Source organism: Dromiciops gliroides, chromosome 3 (genome assembly GCF_019393635.1).
Source record: "Dromiciops gliroides isolate mDroGli1 chromosome 3, mDroGli1.pri, whole genome shotgun sequence".
In the NCBI taxonomy this organism is placed as follows: domain Eukaryota; kingdom Metazoa; phylum Chordata; class Mammalia; order Microbiotheria; family Microbiotheriidae; genus Dromiciops; species Dromiciops gliroides.
Window position 1 is genome coordinate 336,695,576 of NC_057863.1, and position 22,686 is coordinate 336,718,261.

The 22,686-nt window shown below is 40.7% G+C and overlaps 1 protein-coding gene across 10 annotated transcripts in view; it reads left to right on the forward strand.

The window, feature by feature from the left end:
• The window catches only part of KALRN (kalirin RhoGEF kinase), a 991,119-nt gene that overhangs the window by 302,626 nt on the left and 665,807 nt on the right, over positions 1-22,686 (forward strand). The gene's annotated exons all lie outside the window — the stretch shown is intronic.

Here is a 22,686-nt window from a genome sequence, read left to right on the forward strand (position 1 = left end):
GGAAACTGGGGCCAGCATCACATAGGATGCAGTTACATCACATGGCATGCAGTGCTGTGGACAGATTCATACTGTTAGCTTTAGTATAACAGAGGCAATGTAGTAGAGAAACAACTGACCTCAGAGGCAGGAAGAATTAGGTTCAAATTCTTACTCTGACATATGTTGCCTGTGTGACCCTGGGCAAATTATTGAATCTCTCTGTGTCCCATGCAATTCTATTAGTCTATAAATTGCAGTTTGAAGAAGTTTCTTAGGGGCAGCTAGATGGCGCAGTGGATAAAGCACTGGCCCTTGATTCAGGAGTACCTGAGTTCAAATATGACCTCAGACACTTGACACTTACTAGCTGTGTGACCCTGGGAAAGTCACTTAACCCTCATTGCCCCGCCAAAAAAAGAAGAAGAAGAAGAAGAAGTTTCTTACCTGAATTCCCTAAGCATCATGAAATACCATGTCCTATCAATAATAATACTATTAAATAAAATATAAATATATGTTCTATATTAATAATTAGTAATATAATAATCAACAAGCAAATAAAAATAATAAATAATGCATATATGCATACATGCAGTAAAACTTTGGCTACACAAATTCTTGGACACTAGGAGAATAAGTTAATCAGAATAGCCTAGTTTTTCACATAGCTGAGGCCTTTCCCTTTTAAGCATCAAAGTTCTTTACCTTTTATTTTAACTATCCTGGGTGGAAATCAATCCAAAATGTAATATTACAAACCATCCTGTCCCACTTTTTTTTTTTTCAACTGCCCATTACTATTTTATCTGGAGCTCAAGAAATTTAAGAGCCATTCCACAAAGAGACATTTGTTTGCTGCTGTAACAATGTTCTTTAAAGAGCAAAACAGAACATAGGGGCTCAAACGTAAATGGAGCAACCTCTAATCTGGGCACAGATCCAGTTGGGCATTCAGAACAAGCTAGTATTCTCTCCTGATCTTTAAGGTAGAAGTAATTGCCCACCTTCTTAAACAGAATACACCAATCAAGATGTCATCTTCATGACACTATGTTGTTGTCCTAGGGTATCAAACAATGATACCCAAGTAGGCTGTGAAGGTCATGTGGTCTCCCTGTTAACTGCCACCAAACTTCTGGTTCTTAGGTCAGATTTTTATAGTTGTTTTTTTTTCTTATTTCTTCTCTGTTACTTTTCTTCTCCCAGTTTTGTCTTGACATTACTTGTGTACCTGGCTGTAGCCACTCCTTTCCCCTCTTCTAATGCACTGTTTCCAATTGACTCTGGGCTCAGAAACCAGATAACCAAGTTCATTAAAATTGTGTTTAACATAAGAATAAATAAGCACCAAGTGAGGCCTGAGGGGCTCGCCTATGTGGAAAGTGCATGCCTTTTATTCTGTGGACTGGGAATGAAATCAGTTTGAGTTGCTAAAGGGTTCTTTTTACTGACTCCTGGCTCTCAAATATGTTCCAGATAGAAGAGGTGGCAAAATTACTGAGTTCTAGTTAGCTGAGGTATCATTTTACTGTGTAAATATCCCCTTATTAAATAAAGCTGCTCGATTGCTATGAAGAGTGCGGGGGTAATGAGAAAGCAGAAAGAAAGGAATGGGGAAGAGAGCAGAAAAGAAAGCAGAAGAAAGTGCTGTTTGCCCAGGGTACAAAAATGGCTCATTTTGGCTGTATTTATAAATAAGGGGGTTGATGAGGCTTGATGACAGTAGTGTATAATGGCAAGAGTACTGAAAAAGAAATTAGGAGCCTTAATTCATGTCCCATGTATTACATGGGTGACTCCAGCTTGTGACTAGGTTGTAATTCTTGCTTCTGACTTCTTTTTCAACTAGAACAAGGGGAAAGGGATGGATAAGTACCTGAAATAGAATGTCCTAAAATCTCTGGGTTGTTTTAGGGCTGAAAGGAAGCTTAGACATGCTTAGAAAGATAAGAAAGGCTCAGCTCAGCCATCTCATTTTACAAATGAGGTCCAAGTGTCAAGGGTCCCCAACCTCTGACCCAAGCCTGTCTTATAGAAGAGGGAATGGCTTAGGTTACTCTGGGAAGGGCACAATATTCATTGACTTGGTGACCTACCTTCATCCCCTTCATAATTTCCTTCACCCTACGTGGGAAGTAGGAGGTGGGGGAAAAGAAGGGTTTTCCATGCTCAAAGGTAGGAGGTATAGACATAGGCACATGGGAAATGCCTTCCTAGATATTCCCTAGAGGAGAGAGAAGGCTTACTGGCAGAATACCATCAGACACACACACAAAAAGAACAAAACCCACAAGCTCCTGGGGAAATCCTAGCCCACCATGGCCCATCTGACCACTTCAAGGCCTCCCTACACCTTTGTCTTGCTCTCAGACAATCATTCCCTCTACCACAGCAGCAGAATTATAGGGGCGGCCAGAAGATCAAAACAGTCTAGCAGCAGCACTTGCTGATTGCTCCCTGCAGTTGAAAGATGCTGATGGATGGCAGTTTTTGCTAAACCTGGAGCCCCTGGCTCCCCATAGCACTCACAGCCTTGATCCTCCCTTGCTTGCTATTCCTGCTGGCTTATTTATCTAGTATACAAATGCCGGAGATGGCTATTTGGCTTGACCTTAGCTCACAGTAGCCAGTTATTGGTTCTAGTGGCTCTCCATTACTTCTAAGATAAAATAAAACTCCTGTTTATCATCTGAAGCCCTTCACCACTTGGTTCCAACCTACCTTTCCACCCTCCTCTCACACATTCTTTGGCTCAAAAAACCCTAACCTTTTTGCCATTTTTCACATGTAGAATTCTATCACTCAACCACAGGCTCTGCTCCCATTCCTAGAATGCCCTCCCTCCTTATCTCTGCCTCTTGGAATCCCTAATTTTCTTCAGAACTCATTTCAACGATCACCTCGTACATGAAACCTTTCCCTTCAACTGCTCATGCCATCCCACCAAAATTACTTTGTGTTTATTTATTTAGGGACAGTTAGGTGGCGCAATGGATGTAGCACTGGCCTTGAAGTTGGGAGGACCTGAATTCAAACCCGATATCAGACACTTACTAGCTGTGTGACCCTGGGCAAGTCACTTAACCCCAGTTGCCTTACAATCCAAGGCCATCTCCTGTTCTCTCTCTCTCTCTCTCTCTCTCTCTCTCTCTCTCTCTCTCTCTCTCTCTCATCTTGCCACTGGACTCAGATGGCTCTGGAAGAGAGAGTGAAGTTGGTGACTTTGCACAGCCCTCCCTCACTTAAATCCGATTCACTGCAAGTCATGACATGATCCCGATGTCATAGCCATCTTTAAGAATGAAGGACAAAGGACAAGAACTTTGTATTTCTTTTGTATAAACAATCTAGATTTGGAAATGACCTTAGAGTTCTGTGAGATTTAAAATTGGATACTAGAGCATTAATCTCCCCTCTTTAATCTTTCCCTTAATTTATCTCCCAGATCAGTAAGGTAAAGAAGCCTCTGGTCTCTAGTTAGAGCTTTTATTGTTTGGAAATTATTACAAGGTGATGTTGATTAGAGGGATAGGAAAGTAGAAATACAAACAAATAGTCTTAAGTCTAAGCTTAGTCTATATTCTGTATAAAACTCACCCAAAACTCAAGGCCACCTTTGGGGAGGAGAGCTGCGTCAGGCACGTGCTGCTAACGGCGAGCCGGGCCGCGTCCAACTCCAGTCAGCGTCTGTGTGTGCAGCGTAGTCATTGGACCAGGAGAGCAGGAAAGACCTCACTTCCGTTCTCTCCTTGCCTTTTAAGCTCACACCCCGGAAGTGGAGTGCTTAGCCGCTGGGCTGGCGTGCGTAGCCCATGCACGGCTGTCAGTCTCCTCCCCAAAAGGGTGGTCCTTCAAAAACTGGTGTACTTTTTACCACAGTTCATTCAGTCCATCTGCCTCATTTTTCAGATGAGGAAATTGAGGCCCAGAGAGTTGAAGTGGCTTTCCCAAGATCACACAGGTAGTAGAATGAAGATTTCAACTAGGCACTTTTTATTACAAGTCACGTTTTCTTTCCACTGAACCATGCTGTCTCTTTCTATAGACTCTAAGCTCCTTTAGGTCAAGGACTGTCATTTTTTTTGTCTGTATCCTGGAACATCGTAGGCACTTAATAAATGCTTATTGATTGATTAGTGGCAGAATAAGAACTAAATACTCAGTTCTCTTTCCACTCCAGTGCTCTTTTCCCCAAGCTAGGCTGCCTCCCTGAATGAATTATCATTTCATTAGAGTTCATAAATCTCAGAACTGTCTCCTAGCTCTTGATCTGTTCTCATGAACCTTGGTCAGCATTGTTTTATTCAACAAACATTTATGATGTGCAAAACACTTTGCTAGGCACTCAGGGAAATCTGAAGATAAATAAGACTCATCCCTCTTTCCTCAAATAGTTTATAATCTAATAGATCACTCCAAGGCCTCTGAGCTGAGACTCTGTGAATTCAGTGATGAAAGCCAGGCTGTTAGCACTAGGGGTTCCCTGACTGACCGGACTCCAGGGTGTTCCACAGGAACAAAATCAAGGGATGGTCTGATGACTTGAAAGATAAAAGAATTCATTTTTAAAATGCAAAAGGAAAATGTAGAAGAGTCTATAGCTTAATAGACCAAATGGAATCCTGGAAATACAGCCTCTTCCAGCTTTAAAATACTATAGAAGATGGTGGGGCGGTGAGGGAGGGGTATGGGGGAGTGGCAGGGCAGGCTCTCTTGGTAAATTTAAAAATGTCAGTAGTTGGAAGGGACCTCAGAAGCTGTCTACCCTGAATCACACCTGAACAAGAATCCCCTGACAGTTCTGATACAAGGTCATCTGACCTTCTCCAGGTGATCTTTAGTGATGTGGAGTTGATCTCTTCTGAGTTAGACTGCTCCACTGTTGATTGTTTGAATTGTGAGGACATCTCCCCATTCTTTACTTCAAGTCCTAAATCTGCCCCTCTGTAGTTTCCACCCGTTGATCCTAGTTTTGTTAGGACCAAGCAGAAAGACCCTAATCATCCTTCCCCATTCTTGTTGACTGTCTCTGATAACTGTTGTCCTGTTTATCAGTGCTGATAAAATGTGGTACCCAAAAATGAATATGGTATTCTAGATGTGGTCTGACTAGTACTGAATGCAGCAAGGCTGTCACCACCCTAGATCTAGGCTCAATGCCTTTCAATACGTCTTATGAATCCTTTGCTCTTTTGGCTTCCATTTTACACCCTTGACTGATGCAATAAAATGCCTAGATCTTCAGATAAATTGCTGTCTAGCTAAATCTCTTCCAGCTCACACTTGTGAAGTTGATGTTTTGATAGAACCATTTCATTTTATTAGATTTGGCTGAACATTCTAGCCTGTTGAGATTGTTTTGGATCCTGATTTAGTCATTCAATGTGTCAGCTATTCCTCCTTCTAGTTTTGTCTCATCTGCAGATTTGATAAGCATGTCATCTTTGCCTTCATTCAAGTCATTAAGAAAAATGCTAAGCATCACGGGGTAAGCACAGAGCCCTGAGTCACTTCACGGGAGACCTCCTTCCAAATTGACATCAAATTGCTAATGACTACTTTCTGGCCCCAACCATCCAACCAGTTCCAAATGCATCTAATACAATTTACTAGTCCACATCTCTCAATCTTGTTCATAAGAGTAGCATGAGAGGCTACGGCAAATACTTTGCAAAATTTAGGTAAAGTATCCTCTTTATTTACCACTTTAGTAGTCCTTATAATATTGAGATATGGATGATATTGATAATTGATATGTTTTCTAATAATATATGTGTGTATATATATACATATATATATATATCATCAGCTTGAGAGTTATCAACAAACAAAAACATTTCCATATACAAAGAGCATAAAAGGAATTGCATATAAAATCACAAATTAATTTTGCATAGCTTTTTAAAGTATATATGAACACAAGTATGACTTATTCCTGATGCTATTTGTGATCAGTATTTCCTTTTTTCAATGTGCACTTTTGTTTTTATTGTTGTTTAGTCTCATCCAAATCTGATTTTAAATTACTCTACTACGAAAGATTTCAAGAGTAGCAGTATATACCAGATCAACAACTGTGAGATAGCTATAGGTTATTTCTTCTCCAGTCTCATCCAAATCTTCATGACCCTGTGGACCATAGCATGCCAATAATGTCTGTGGAGTTTTCTAGGCAAAGATACTGGAGTGGTTTTCTATTTCCTTTTCCAGCGAACAGAGGTTAAGTGATTGTCCCCAGGGTCATACATATCTAGTAAGTGTTTGAGATCAGATGTGAACTCAGGTGTTCCTGATTTAAGGCCCAGAGGTCTATCCACTGAGTTGTTTCTAGTAGTAGTAGTATAGATATGTACTACATTTCCTTTTTATTGGTATAATGAGAGGACTGGCCAATGAGGAGTTGCTCTTTAGCATATGTGCAAGAATCACTCAATAAACATTTATTGAGGGCCTACTATGTGCCAGACATTGTGCTAAGCACTTGGAATACAAAAAGAAGAAAAAGGAGAAGGAGAAGAAGGAGAAGAAGGAGAAGAAGGAGAAGAAGGAGAAGAAGGAGAAGAAGGAGAAGAAGAAGAAGAAGAAGGAGAAGAAGGAGAAGAAGGAGAAGAAGGAGAAGAAGAAGAAGAAGAAGAAGAAGAAGAAGAAGAAGAAGAAGAAGAAGAAGAAGAAGAAGAAGAAGAAGAAGAAAGTCCCTGCCCTCAAGGGCCTTACAACCCAATGAAGGAGATAACATGCAAACAGATATATACAAAGGGACATAGACAAAACAGTATCCACATGAAGGTTTGATGGGACTATTTTCAGAAATTCATGATAAAGAGACCCTTTCCCTTAGTAAAGATGTTGGAGTGATTTGCCATTTCCTTCTCCAGTTCATTTAACAGATAAGGAACTGAGGCAAACAGGATGAAGGGACTTGCCTAGGGTCACACAGCTAGTGCCTGAGGCTGGATCTGAACACAGGTCCTCCTGACTCCAGGGTGGGCACTCTATCCACTGAACCACCTAGCTGCCCATCCTATAAATCCTATCATTTATCTTCCCAATTCAACTATCCTAACTCCCTGCCTTGCCCTACCCCCTCAAAAAAAAAAAAAAAGCTTTGGAGCATATGAAGGAATCTGTGAACATTTTCCTCTCAGCTTACTGCCCATGGTGATGAAAAGTTGGACCTGAGTGTGCAAACAAAAGGCTCTAACAGATGAATTCTCCCTCTCTTCCCTTGTGGCAAATGAACCAAAAACTGCTGTAAGTCTTTGAGTTGGGCAAAGGGAGAGCTGCTGCCAATCTGCTCAATGTCTCCTATACCCAAAAAACAAAACACAAGAAGGGCAACAAGGGGCATGGCACAACCACATCACAAACCAGGAGCCCACTCTCCTTGGCACTTTGGTCCCTGGGAAGAGTGGGCTCAAACTGAAAGTGGTTGATACAAAATATCCCTCTTACCAAGTTCACTTCTAGGTATGGAAGAGCTGATTGATATGTCACTCCCCTGCTTTCAGACAGAACAAGATATCTCAGCTGCCAGGTTGATTCACTGCTGTGTTGGGTCAAAGAGATCACTTCTCGGGGCCGGCTCCTTATCATACTCAGTTACTTCTGCTACCAGCTCCAGTTGCCTATTTTTTGTATATGTATTTGACTTCCTTCAAGTATATTCCTAGTAGCGGAAACATTGGGTCACTTCTCTTGAATGATTCTAAACTGAAATCCCCAACAGTTGAACCACTTAGGATTGCAGGGCTGAAGCAGGAAAGTACTTCAGAGGCTGTCTTTTCTAATCCTCTCATTTTACCTATGAGAATATTGAGGTCACTCAGAGGAATTAATGTACTTGCCTAAGGTTACAAGGTAGTCAATATCAGAGATGGAATATGAAGTATCGTACTGTTACTTATTCCACCAACAATGAATTGATGTGGGCAGCTAGGTGGCGCAGTGGATAAAGCACTGGTCCTGGATTCAGGACAACCTGAGTTCAAATTTGGCCTTAGACACTTACTAGCTGTGTGACCCTGGGCAAGTCACTTAACCCACATTGCCCCACAAAAAAACAAAAACAAAAACAATGAATTGATGTGCCTTTCTTCATACAGAGGATTTTCCCAACATTGATGTTTCTCATATATGTGTCATACACAGACATACATATATTTACATACACACACACACATATGTCTCTTTTAAAGCCGATCTTTATCCCTCTGCATCTGCACTGCTCTTTTCAGACATCTGCCCCTTTTCTTCCTCGTCAGAATGAATATCCTTTGTGTCTTCAGAATTTCATCCTGGAGAGCTTTTCAAGTGTCTTGGATCAGCCATGGGTAGAATTAGATGACTTCTGAGGTTCCTTTCTGCTCTTACATTCTGTGATTCTTATTTGGCAAATAGATGCCAGCCAGCACTTGGAATGCTATGTGAGTCATTCAATACTATAAATATAGTTATATGTAATTATATTGCTTGGATCGCTAATGTGGAACTATTCCAAAGGTGCTTTTTTTTTTTTTAAGGGATAGGGGAAGACAGGGAGTTAGGATAGTTGAATGGGGAAGATACCTGATAGGATTTATAGGATGGGCAGCTAGGTGGTTCAGTGGATAGAGTGCCCACCCTGGAGTCAGGAGGACCTGTGTTCAAATCCAGCCTCAGGCACTAGATGTGTAACCCTAGGCAAGTCCCTTCATCCTGTTTGCCTTAGTTCCTTATCTGTTAAATGTACTGGAGAAGGAAATGGCAAAGCACTCCATCATCTTTGCTAAGAAAGCCCCAAAATGGAGTCATGGAGAGTTGGACACAACTGAAAGTGACTCAACAACAACAACGTACAGGATGGGAGTAGAGAGAACATCATAGACCTGAGCTACTAGACACTCTATCCAGTGACCCGGCATTTTGAAAATGTGCTTTGTACATGGCATCCAAAGGCTATATTGACTCAGGAATGGTCATCTTTTCAGAGGATGTCCTGTCCTAATTATTTCTTGGGGGGGTTGGTATTTTTAAAAGAAATATGAAATATTAAAATATTAAATTAAAATATCCCTAATTATTTTTTTGCAGGACAATGTGGGTTAAGGGACTTGCCCAGGGTCACACAGCTAGTAAGTGTCAAGTTTCTGAGGCTGGCTTTGAACTCAGGTCATCCTGAATCCAGGGCTGGTGCTTTATCCACTGTACCACCTAGCTGCCCCCTAATTACTTCTTGAAGTTTTTGGACTGTGCCCCTTACTCAACCATCTGCCTGATTATGTTTTCACAGTTCTCTCTTTCCGAGGCTTCAGAAGCACAGCCCCAGGAAAGAACATTTCAGTTCCAATTATTAATCAGCATCAATACCTCAGATTTGGGGTTTTGAGATTTAATTCCTTTCTGTGAAAACACCATTACTCACTGCCCTGAAAGCAGCAGGGACTACCATATAGGCCTATAGTGCTTTCGTGTTCTTTCAATCCCTAAATGGTTTCATGGAAACACAGTTAAAAGCAACAGGTTGTATGAGGGTGAGGGTGGAGGTAGATTACAACTGTGATATTTGAGATGCAGAAGGAGAAATCATTGCAGTTCTCTGAACAACAATAAGCAGGCTAATAAGAGAGAAAACCATCCAATAAAAGGAGTGAATGTAGGTAATAATTCCTAGCAATTTCAAGAACCAATAGTGCTTTCATAGCAGCAACCAAGGATGACGTATTGGGTCATGGCATTTCTGACAACAGTGGTGGACCATAATAACCTTCAGCTCAAAATGATAGGGTGAGGTAGGATCATAGAATCATAGATATATAGTGGGGGCAGCTAGGTGGCACAGTGGATAAAGTGCTGGCCCTGGATTCAGGAGGACCTGAGTTCAAATCTGGCCTCAGACACTTGACACTTACTAGCTGTGTGACCCTGGGCAAGTCACTTAACCCTTATTGCCCCACAAACAAACAAACAAACAAACGAATGAATGAATGAATCATAGATATATAGCTGGGAAAGGCCTTAGAGGTCATTTAGTTCAGCCCTGTCATTTTGCAGATAAGGAAATTGAGACTCAGAAACTTGACACTTACTAGCTGTGTGACATTGGGCAAGTCACTTAACCCTCATTGCCCCACAAAAAAAAAATTAATTAGGGATATTTTAAGTTTCAAACTCCAATCACATAGGGGGTAAGTAGTTAAATCAGGGTTCAAACTCACATCCCTTAACTCTGAAGCTAGCATTCTTTTCACTCTACCATGGCTTACAGATTGTAGGTGGATCCTATCCCAGAGGAGATTTGCTTCACTATTTAGAATCTATTATGGGGCAGCTAGGTGGCACAATAGAGAGCTGGGCCTGGAGTTAGGAAGACTCAACTTCCTGAGTTCAAATCTGGCCTCAGACACTTACTAGCTATATGGCCGTGAGCAAGTCATTTAATCCTGTTAGTCTCAGTTTTTTCATCTATAAAATGAGCTGGGGAAGAAAATAGCAAACCAATCCAGTATGTTTGCCAAGAAAACCCCAAATGGGGTCACATATAGTTGGACAGAACTGAAATGACTGAACAACAACAACTAGAATAATATTGCACGGAATCCAACTCCTGCCTATGAAGGAACACAAGCCCCTCAATATCCTTCTCTCTCTTTAAAAAAGCAATTTATAAACACAGAGTAACTTGTTTCATTACTTTTTATTTCCTAGGCAGTAGTGCCTTCCTTGTGTTTCTATTGTTTAAGGCTGTTTAAAAGTCAAATATTTTGTTCGTGTCTGCTTTTCTTTGCTTTTATTTTTCAGAAATGTCTTAAATCTCTCTTTTGTTGATAATTAGGCTCCTGTTTACAGGACAGATCATTTTGGGTTACAGTTTGACCTCTTTTGCTTTTTAAAATATAATATTCCATTCATTTTTATGACATTTCATAACTGCAGAATAATTTTGTGTTATTCACATTTCCTTTCCTTTATATTTGAAAGACTTCTGATTGCTTGCAAAATTTGTTGTCATTGAAATGATTAAATTTAACCACTGTTTCTTAAAGTTTGAAGGACAGGGTTTTTTTCAGAAGGCACTCTAGATTCTTTCAACTTATGCTTTGTTTTCTGTATTCAGGAGTTCTGGACAGTCTTGTATTATTTCCTTCACTATGGTTTTCAAGGTATTTTGTTTTTGTTTTTGTTTTTTTTATCATAAAAGCATTTTATTATTTTCCAGTTACATACATAGTTCTCAACATTTGTTTCTATAAGAATTCTAGTTCCAGGGGTAGCTAGGTGATACAGTGGATAGAGGACCGGCCCAGGAGTCAGGAGGACCTGAGTTCAAATCTGGCCTCAGACACATAACACTTACTAGCTGTTTGACCCTGGGCAAGTCACTTAACCCCAATTGCCTCACCAAATAAAACAAAAACAACAACAACAACAACAAAAGATTTCTAGTTCCAAAGTTATCTCCCTTCCCCCCTCCCCAAGACAACAAGCAATCTGATATAGGTTATATATGTACAATCACATTAAACATATTTTTGCATTAGTCATGTTGTGAAAGAAGAATCAGAACAAAAGGGAAAAACCTCAAAAAAGAAAGAAAAAAACAAAAATAAAAAAGTAGAAACAGTATGGTTCAATCTGCATCCAGATTCCACAGTTCCTTTTTCTGAATGTGGAGAGCATTTTCCATAATAAGTCTTTTGGAATTATCTTGGATCATTATATTGCTGAGAAGAGTTGTCTATCACATTTGATCATCACACAATGTTGTTGATACTGTGTACAGTGTTCTCTGGTTCTGCTTATTTCACTCAGCATCAGTTCATGTAAGTCTTTCCAGGTTTTTCTGAAATCTGCCTGTTCATCATTTCTTACAGCACAATAGTATGCCATTACATTCATATACCACAACTTGTTCAGCCATTCCCCAGTTGATGGGCATCCCCTTAATTTTCAATTCTTTGCCACCACAAAAAAAGAGCAGCTATAAATATTTTTGTATATGTGGGTCCTTTTCCCTTTTTTATGATCTCTTTGTGATAAAGACCTAATAGTGGTATTGCTGGGTCAAAGAGTATGCAGTTTTATAGCCCTTTGGGCATAGTTCCAAATTGCTTTCCAGAATGGTTGGATCAGTTCACAGCTCAAGGTGGATTTTTAAGCAATTAATTTGTAATGTTCTATTAGGAGATGTTGGATTCTTAAGTTGCTTCTTTACATCCTATCTCAAGATCAACCACTTTGGCTTATGTGTAGTTTATGTTTTTCTTCACAAAGTGCCTTTCTCTTCTACAAGATTTTGCCACACCTCAATATTTTTGCATTTCAGATCTGTTATACTTTTCATGGCTTCTTTTTTCCTAATCTGATAATTGTTTTTTTTTTTCGGGGAAATGAGGGTTAAGTGACTTGTCCAGGGTCACACAGCTAGTAAGTGTCAAGTGTTTGAGGCCGTTTTTGAACTCAGGTCCTAGTGAATCCAGGGCCGGTGCTACTTCCACTGTGCCACCTAGCTGCCCCTGCTAATTGATTTTTAAAATTGAGATCTCTAAGTTTAGGTGTATCTTCATTCCTAATTTATTCTATAAATTTCATATCTCTTTTGAATGACTCTAGAGTTTCTTATTGTTGCTCTCTGCATTCTTGGAACTCCACAAAATTCTGTTTTATTATGAAATAGTATATTTTCCTTTGTATTGATATATTTGTTAAGAGAGCTTTGTAATGTCTTTGAGGGTTTATTACTTATCCTTCTTCTGGTTTTAAGATCTTCTATGATGATTTATCTGCTTGTGAACCTGCCTTTTATAGAGAGGTTTGGTTTTTTTCTTGAAAACATTGGTGTGTCAGTTTTTGTTTCTGGTTTTTGGTGTGTTGGTTTTTTGTTTTGTTTGTTTGTTTGTTTTTGGAGGTGGGGTATTTCCCACTCAATTTCTGATGTTTCCACCTTTACTGTTGGGTAGACCTCTGATGCTTCTTTATTCTCCAGGCTTTGGGGGTATAGGGTTTACTGGCCAAGCTCCCTACCTTGGATACCCTGTGGTGGAAAGAGTCTTGGTTATAGATGGGTTCCAGTCTTCTTTCTTTGAGACATGCTGCTTCCTCCCAAAACTTCAGCCCTCTACAATTTAGGAAAATGTGTCTTAGACCCATAGATGGCGAGTTGAAAGAAGGCTTTATTCATCTATTTACTTAATAAACATTTATTAAACTCCCACTGTGTGAAATGTAACATACTAATCACTTGACAAAACTGAAAACCTATTGCAAAAATGAAATTCCTATTGCAAAGGAACTCACATTCTACTGGGAGTGGAGGGAGTAACATGTATATGGATAAGTCAATATATACAGAGTAACTACCAAGTAATTTCAAGGTAGGACTTTCACAAATAGGGCAGTGGGTGGAAGGACAGGAAAGACTTGGTATAGGAAGTGGCCCCTGAACTGACTGTTTAAGGAAGCTAAGGATTTGAAAAAATAGAAATGGGGATAGAACACATTACAGGCTTGGGGGAGAGCCTATGGAAAAATATGAGGGCAAGAGGTGGAATATCCTATACTGGTAACATTATGTAGGACAACTTGGCTGGAACATACTATGAATGAGGAGTCATAAGGTTAAGGTACTGTGGTACAACTGCTAAATAAATACCCTTCAGTCTGGAGAGGCTGAAGACTGAAACAAGGAAAAGAAAAATTCCAATTTTTTATTTCTATATTCCAAATATGTTGAGGGTTTATTTTATCCTAGAAGCAATAGGGAGCCATTAGAGCTTCATGGGGAAAGAGTAACCTAGTAAGACCTGTACTTTAGGAAGAGTTATTTTGTCAGCTATATGGAGCACAGATTGGTGAAGGAAAAGGTCAGAAACAGGAAGTCTAATTAGAACACTATTGTAATAGTCCAAGTGAGAGATAATGAGGGCTGGAATTAGAGTAGTGGTTGTATGAGTAGAGAGAAGGCAATAAATGAGACCCATGTCAGAGGTACAGCTGATGAGGCTTGGCAACTGATTGGATTTGAAGGGTGAGGACGTGGGAAGACTTGAGGATAATTCTTGGGTGTTAAGGTGCCTGGAAGGATTGTGCTATCCTTAACAGCAATAGGGAAATTGTTTAGTTCTAACCCCTTCATTTTACAGAGTAGAGCCATACAGAAGCACAGGTAGATCAGGAAACTTGCCCAAGGTCCCATCTAATTAGTGGCTCAGCCCAGACCCAGGCCCAGCACTCCTAACACTCAGTCTATTGATATTTCTATTGTATTAAGTAACTATGTTTCCCTTGTGTGTCCCTTGTGAATTGGAGCTTTTTGTAAATGGTCAACTAAAAGTTCTTTTCTTCCATAGACACTACTATTAAACTAATTAAATGAGGTCAACTCATTTCCCTTGTCACATGTGACTGAGGGCCTCCCAAGGACCTCACATAGACCTTGGTTTGATCCTGGGAACCAATTTCAAATGGGCAGATCCTCTCTTTGCTTCATTTCCCCAACTCTACAATAGAACTCCAGGGAAATTGGAATAAATCTCAGGTTATGGTATATGCCAAGAATTCTTCAGAAGTGGGTAAGAGTGTCCCCCTACTCCTCCCATCAACATTCAGTGTACAATAAAGGAATCAGGTCTGAGGCAGCTCTTATCTCACCCAATTCAAAAAATCCACAATGCACAAAGGAATCACACACACAGTGAGCCCATGAACAAATATAGAAACATAAACCGCGTATTAGACTCTTTTCAGAAGGTATAGATACTGTGGTACAACTGCTAAATAAATACCCTGTATTTGCCTCAGACTCACACTCTATGAGCAACTCACAACAATTATGACGTAGGCTTGGCGAGGGACTTCCTGGTCCCTCGTGGCATAGCTCTTTCCTCTAAAAGATTATATCATCATGTCTCCATCTCTGTTCTCCTGTCATCTGAGTGTTCCCTCTTTTTCAGCCCATTTGTGGGTCAGATGAGAATCAAACTGCTTCTGACTTTGAGGAGGAGTCATCCAGTATCTTGGCAAACTAATGCTGTTTGCCCTTTCTTGGCCTTGGGATCGTTCTGTCCCGAGCTGGAATCTTATCTGTCCCAATCTTTTCATAATGCACGTGCCAGATGTTGAACAACAACTGCCTTTGGCCTGGTGCCCTGCACTGTTTCCATCTCTACTCCCTCCCCCACCTCATCTGTGCCTTCTCTTTTCTCTCTTCTCCCTACCCGCCCCAACCCTACCCCAGGAGCAAAAGATAGGTTTGAAGCCATGCTGCTTCCTTCCTAGGAAAAAAATACCCTCTGATTTCTGGTCCTGTCACTGGATCCCAGTGTTTCCTAGGACTTGGGTTGTTTTCCTTCCCAGTGTTTTGGTGCCTCATCCCTCACGTGGCTGATGATAGCTCCTGCTGGGACTTGGAGCAGGACAGCAGCCAATGCTCACCACTCCTTGGAGGGCTGGGCACTGCAGGAGTTCTTAGATCCAGTCTGGGACAGTGGAAAGAGCTTTGGTGATGGAGGACCTGCGTTTAAATCACCCCTCTGAAGCTTACTGCTCATGGGACCTTGGGCAAATTATACAACCTATATAGAATGAAGGGATAGGGTTAGTTGGCCTCTGAGGTCTCTTCCAATTGTAGGACTCCGATTCTATATGTCTCCTGCTTCACACATTTACTTGTCATCAAGGACAGGGCGAGACTGCCCCTTCCTCATTCTCTAGACTTCACCACCATCACTCAGCTTCCTTTTCCCCTTTCCCTTGTGGCTACTTTCTCCTGTTGGTGAATTCCTCCCAGAATCTCCATTTTGAGGAAGGACCTGACCAAGCCATCCCTCATTATCTGGATTTCACCACTGTGATCCAGCTTCCTTCTCCCCTTTACCTGGTACACCCTTCTCCCACTGGTGAGTTCCTCCACGAATCTCCATTTTGAGGAAATGCCCAGATTAGCCATCCTTTACTCTTAGAACTTTACCATCTCCCATCCTGAGTTTTCACCTCCTTTTTTTGTTATCTTTCTCTCTTAGAAGGTAAACTCTTTGATGTCAAGGATTGTCTTTCTTCTTATTTGTATTGGTATCCTTAGTGCTTAAAACATTGCCTGGTGTATAGCAAGTGCTTTATAAATGCCTGTTGACTTGCCACAGAAAATAGATGCCCAGACTTTTTCTTACAAGTAAAAAAAAAACGATAGTGGTAAACAAATAATCCTTTGGTCCTCTCTTCTGTAGGCTAATCAGTCCTTAGGTTAAAGGTCCATTCTTTTAACTTTTCCTCATAAATCCTTATTTTCTTTTCTAAGATTAAAATTGTATTTATGCCTTTTTATATCATATTAATTTTCAGATATATCACCACCTCTTTCCCAGTGAGCCTTCCCTTTTAAGAAAGAAAAATAGTTAAGTAAAATTAAGTCTGAAGGCATATGTGCCCTCATGTCTCACAATACATTGCCTCTGCAGGAGAACAGATGCATTTTTTTCTCTCTCTCCTCCTGGGCTATGACTGATCAGTCCAATGTTACAGCATTTTTCTTCATTTTAGTATTATTGTGAGGCTTTCCTGGTGGTTTTGGCTCTACTTTCTATCCTCATTATAACTTTTTGTTGCTTTTCTTAGGATTCTGCTCAGTTTCTCCATATTTTCTGGAAAGAAATGCAATGCATGCTGCCCACATCCTGACAGAGAAAGTGATGGACTCAGAGTGCATATGGAGACATCTATTTTTTAGACATGGGAATTTGTTTTGCCTGACTATGTGTTATTTGTTATAAAGGGGTTTTTCCCTTTTCTTTTCTTTTCATTTTAGGAGACTGAGTTGGAAGGGAGAGATTAAATTTTTAAGTAAAAAGAAAAAAAAAAAGAAAAACGTAGTGATTCTTTCTTCATGAGGATTTTTTGGTTTTTGTATTTTAAATGGTCCTTCATAGCACTCTAATTTCCAGTTCTAAGTAAGAGAAGTAGAATGGGGTGGGGGGAGAACCTCATACTGGACACTATAAGGAGAAAGGAGCAGAGTCATGTCAACAATCATTTCTTTAGCACCTTCCATGTGCCAGATACTCAGCTATAAGCACTGGGGATAAGGAAAAGCAAAAACCCCAAACCCCTATCTATCTATCTATCTGTTTGTCTGTCTGTCTGTCTATTTTCTTTCTTTCCTTCTTTCTTCCTTTCTTTCTTCCTTCCTTCCTTCCTTTCTTTTTTTCTTTCTTTCTTTCTTTCTTTCTTTCTTTCTTTCTTTCTTTCTTTCTTTCTTTCTTTCTTTCTTTCTTTCTTTCTTTCTTTCTTTCTTTCTGCAGGGCAATGAGAGTTAAGTGACTTGCCCCGGGTCACACAGCTAGTAAGTGTCAAGTGTCTGAGGTTGGATTTGAACTCAGGTCCTCCTGAATCCAGGGCTGGTGCTTTATCCACTGTGCCACCTAGCTGCCCTCAAACCCCTATTTTCAAGAAGCTCACAGTCTAATACGAAAGACAACATGCAAACAACCATGTAGAAATAAGATACATATAGGAAAATTCGAGATAACTCCAGAGAGAAGGCACTAAGATTAAGAAGGACTAGGGAAAGCTTTATGCAGACATGTACTAGCTGTGTGACCCTGGGCAAGTTACTTAACCCAAATTGCCTCACCCCCCCACCCCAAAAAAATAAAACAGAAGGTGGGCCTTTAGCTGACACTTGAAGAAAGGTGGGAGGTGGATAAGGAGGGAGAGCATTCCAGACATGGACAGCCCATGGAAATGTCTGGAGTTAGGTGATAGAGTATCATGTTTGAGAAACAGAACCGGATCTGTGAGTATGTGGCAAGAAATGAGGTGGAAGAAGACTGGAAAAGTCAAAAGGGACAAGGCTGGGGCAGCTAGGTGGCACAGTGGATAAAGCACCGGCCCTGGATTCAGGAGGACTTGAGTTCAAATCCCACCTTAGACACCTGACGCTAGCTGTGTGACCCTAGGCAAGTCATTTAACCCTCATTGCCCAGCAAAAAAAGGGGGGACCAGGCTGTACAGGGCTTTAGAAGCCAACCAGAAGAGTTTATATTTGATGTTGGAGGTTATAGGGAACCACTGAAGTTGATTCAATGGAGATGAGAGGTTGGGGTAGGCAGTGACATGGCTGAAAGGAGAAGACAGGCTCTCTGCATTCTGGGAATTCTTAATTCTAATGGGGGAAACAAAACCTCTGATCTTCTTGAACTTGATGAGATAGGGCACAGGGACCCACTCAATGAACCCTCACCATTTTCATAATCAATCAAGTGCTACCAGCTGAGTGGAGTTAATTAAGGAGATTCATGGTGTTAAATTTTTATCTGGATTTTGAAGGAGAGATTGGGGGCAGTAATCATTCTTAGAATAATACATATGAGAATTGGCCCAACCATTCTGAAGAAACATTTGGAACTATGAGAAAAGGACTTTAAAATTGCACATACACTTTCACCCAGCAATATCATTATTAGGTCTATATTCCAAAAAGATTTTTTAAAAGGAGAGGGAAAGATCTATATGTACAAAAATATTGGTAGCTGGTTTTGTGGTGGCAAAGAATTAGAAATTGAGGGGATGCCCATCAACTGGGGAATGGCTGAACAAGTTGTGGTATGTGATTGTGATAGAAGACTATTGTGCTGTAAGAAATGATGAGGGGGATGATTGCAGAAAAACTTGGGAAGACCTATATGAACTGATACAAAATGAAGTGAGCAGAACTGGGAGTACATAGTAATAGCAATTTTGTAATGACGATTGACTGTGAATGACTTACCTACTCTGATTAATACAATTATCCAAAACAATTTGTAAGGACAATGAAAATTGCTGTCCACCTCCAGGGAGAACCGATGACCTCTGAGAACAAATTGAAGTATAATTTTCTCATTTTTTTTCTTACTTTGTGACAGCTAATATGGAACCATGTGTTGCATTTCACATGTACAATGGGTATCATATTGCTTGCCTCCTCAGTGGGTGGGGGAAGGGCTAAAGGAAGGGAGAGTATTTGGAACTCAAAATGTTTTTTAAAAATATTAAAAATAGGGGCAGCTAGGTGGCGCAGTGGATAGAGCACTGACCCTAGATTCAGGAGGACCTGAGTTCAAATCCGGCCTCAGACACTTACTAGCTGTATGACCCTGGGCAAGTCACTTAACCCCAATTGCCTCACTAAAAAAAAAAATTTTTAAATAAATAAAAATGGGAAAAATATTTTTTAAAAAAGAAGAATAGTTATGAGAGGCAGCATTCTACAGTGGTTAGAGAACAGGCCCCAGAGTCAGGAAACCTAGTTTCAGGTCTCACCTCTGACACATACAGGCTATATATGATCCCAGGCAAGTCATTTAACTTTTTGGAGTCCCAGGCAAATCTGTAAAGGTAAATTGCAGAGTTATTGAAGATAGTACTGGGGGGCAGGGATTTCCTCACCAGGAGCTCCCTATCTGCACTAAAGAAATTGAATAAATTACACCAAGTCAGATATTTATTTAGGGTCATAGATCTAGCTATGGATGGGACTCCAAAGACCATCTAACCCAAGCACCTCATTTTACAGATGAGGAAATTGGGTCCTAGAGAGTTTAAGCAACTTGGCCAACCTCACATAGATACAAAATGGTGGAGGTGGGATTTGGACTCCAAATCCATTGTTCTTTCATCCTGACTTGTTAACCCCATTTTGCAAGTGAAGGAACTCAAGTATAGGAGCTTAAGAGACTTGTCCAAGGTCACACAGTTAACAAAGGTCAAAATCAGGACTTCGGTCCACTGACTCTAAAGTCACATTCTCTTTCTAATGAGCTAAGAAAGGAATTGAGGGGGCAGCTAGGTGGTATAGTGGATAAAGCACTGGCCCAGGATTCAAGAGGACCTGAGTTCAAATCCTACCTCAGACACTTGACACTTACTAGCTGTGTGATCCTGGGCAAGTCACTTAACCCTCACTGCCCTGCCAAAAAGAAAAAGGAAAAAAGAAAGAAAGGAAGGAAGGAAGGAAGGAAGGAAGGAAGGAAGGAAGGAAGGAAGGAAGGAAGGAAGGAAGGAAGGAAGGAAGGAAGGAAGGAAGGAAGGAAGGAAGGAAGGAAAGAAGGAAGGAAGGAAGGAAAGAAGGAAGGAAGAAAGGGAGGAAGGAATTGAGGGGTGGGGTATAGTGGAGTGAAGGGCACACATATTTTTGGTAGAGGAGCTAGCCTTTGTACCTGGACACAGAGGCTAAGTGATTTGTACAGTGTCACATACTGAGAAAATGACACAATCTAGAATGCATGTTCATATCCCCAAGTATCCAAGGGTTTGCTTGTTCCCAAAATCCCTCCCCAGCTTCCTGCCATTGGAAACTCTTAGCAGGCTGCATGTAGGAATGACCTGTTTTGATCAGCTGTGATTTTGACTGATGCTCAGAGCCCTGGTGTAGTGAACCTTCCCTGTTTGGTTGTTAGTTCCAAATATATAAACATGTCCTCCATCCCTTCAGTTAGGCTTCCTCTACTTAGCCCCTCTTAACTTTCCTCCTATTGCCCTGACTAGCCTTCAGCTGGGCCTAAGATGTGACATCTGACTCAGTTTTCATGCTAAGCACCATACCTCATTCTTCACCCTCTGCTCATTGGTCCATAACATCTGTGCTAAGAACACAGGCTCATGAGGGAAGCTTGTGCAGTAGAAAGAGCACTAACTTTAGAATACTGACCTTTGAGTCATAGGGCCCGAGTTTGAATTTTGGCTCTGCCACTTACCACCTGTGTGGCCTTTAGCAAGTCACATAACTTCTCTGGGCCTCAGTTTCCTCAACTGTAAAACTGAGGGATTCAACTCAGTGACTTCAAAGGTCCCTTTGAGTTCTGGATTGAGGATTCTTTGATTGGAATGAGGGGTGTGGAAGAGACTTATTTAAGGTCATAGATTTAGATATGGAAGGGACTCCAAAGACCATCTAATCCAAATACCTCATTTTACAGATGAAGAAATTGGGACTTAGAGAGGTTAAGCAACTTGCCCAACCTCACATTGATATAAAATGGTGGAGATGAAAACATCTGCTCTGAAAATAAGCTGATTGGCCCATTTCTTCAGGGAGGTCATGGATGTGGCTTTGGGAGTGTCTCCAACTACTTTTGTATATGCATCATTCTAAATAACTTTGGGATACTGAGATAATAATTGTTTCTTAAGGGATTGGTATATGTAGTAATCTGTCCACAGGGTTGACAAAGGTATACTTCTTTTTTTTTTTTTTTTTTGGTGAGGCAGTTGGGGTTAAGTGACTTGCCCAGGGTCACACAGCTAGTAATTGTTAAGTGTCTGAGGCGGGATTTGAACTCAGGTCCTCCTGAATCCAGGGCCGGTGCTCTATACACTGTACCACCTAGCTGCCCCTAAAGGTCTCCTTCTTAGTTTGTTAAGAGAGGATGCTCTGTTAGGAAGCTGGAGCCCATTTAAAAGAATGGAGAGACCCTATATATCTTATGGGACTGATGGCATCAGGTGAGAGAACACTGCTCTGATCTCTGGTCCAGACCTGAACACAGGACTCAGGATTGTCTTGTGGAGCAGTGCTGTCAAACTCAATATGAATATGGTTACTGAGCCTTGGATCCCTGAAGGCTGCGTATTGGACTTCGTTTTAAAATGTAATGTCACCTATGTTTTATTGTATTTTCATTCATTCATTCATTCATTCATTCATTCATTTATTTTGCTGGGCAATGAGGGTTAAGTGGCTTGCCCAGGGTCACACAGCTAGTAAGTGTCAAGTGTCTGAGGCTGGATTTGAACTAAATATAGGGCCGGTGCTTTATCCACTGTGCCACCTAGCTGCCCTCTGTTTTATTTATTTTTGTTAAATATTTCCCAATTACATTTTAATCTGCTTCTTGTACTTTGGTAGCAATTGCTGGCCCCATTGTGTTTGACACATCTGAGGTGGAATATTTGTGGCCCTGTCTGAGGAATTCCTTACTCCCTGGCTAAAGTTGTTTCTTCCAGAACTATGGATCCAATCAACTCCTTTCTCTTTTCTCTCCATTTTAGAAAAGCCAGAGTCCTATGAGTTGGAATGCCTAAGCCAGTTTTCATAGACATTTGGTGACTAGGGCAAGCAGCACTAAATCTAGAGTGTGTTTCCATGTGTACGTGTGTGTGTGTGTGTGTGTGTGTGTGTGTGTATACATACTTCTGACACTTGTTTTAGGATTATAGTTCAGAGGCTGTATAGTCCAACCCCATCATTTTAAAGATGAGGAAACAGAAGTCCAGGTATGTCTAGTTACTTATCTAAGGTCACACAGGTAGCAAGCATTAGAAGTTGGATGTCTCAGGGGAAGGAAGAAAAGCATGTCATTTGGTAGCTCTCCAATTTAATTAGTCTTGCTAACTAGTTTCTGTGCAGATGAATGAAAGTACCGTCAAACGGTAAATATAACATTTTTAAATTGTACAATTAAAACATCATTATTTAAAAATACTGGGCTATCTAAATTTCAGTGCCCTTAGGCAAAGCTCTGTTCATCCTGCCCTAGTTGTGGTTCTGGTTAGACAGGCAACTCAAGGAGCTATGATTTCATCAGTGTTGGAATTCCCTCTATCTCTCTGTCAATGTTAGTAAATGATCGTGATATACCTTATGAGGCCCAGAGAGGTTGTGACTTACTTACCCATGTTCACCCAGTTTATATGTATCAGAAATAGGATTTGAGACCAGGTCTTCCTTGATCCAGGTATAGCACACTACCCAAT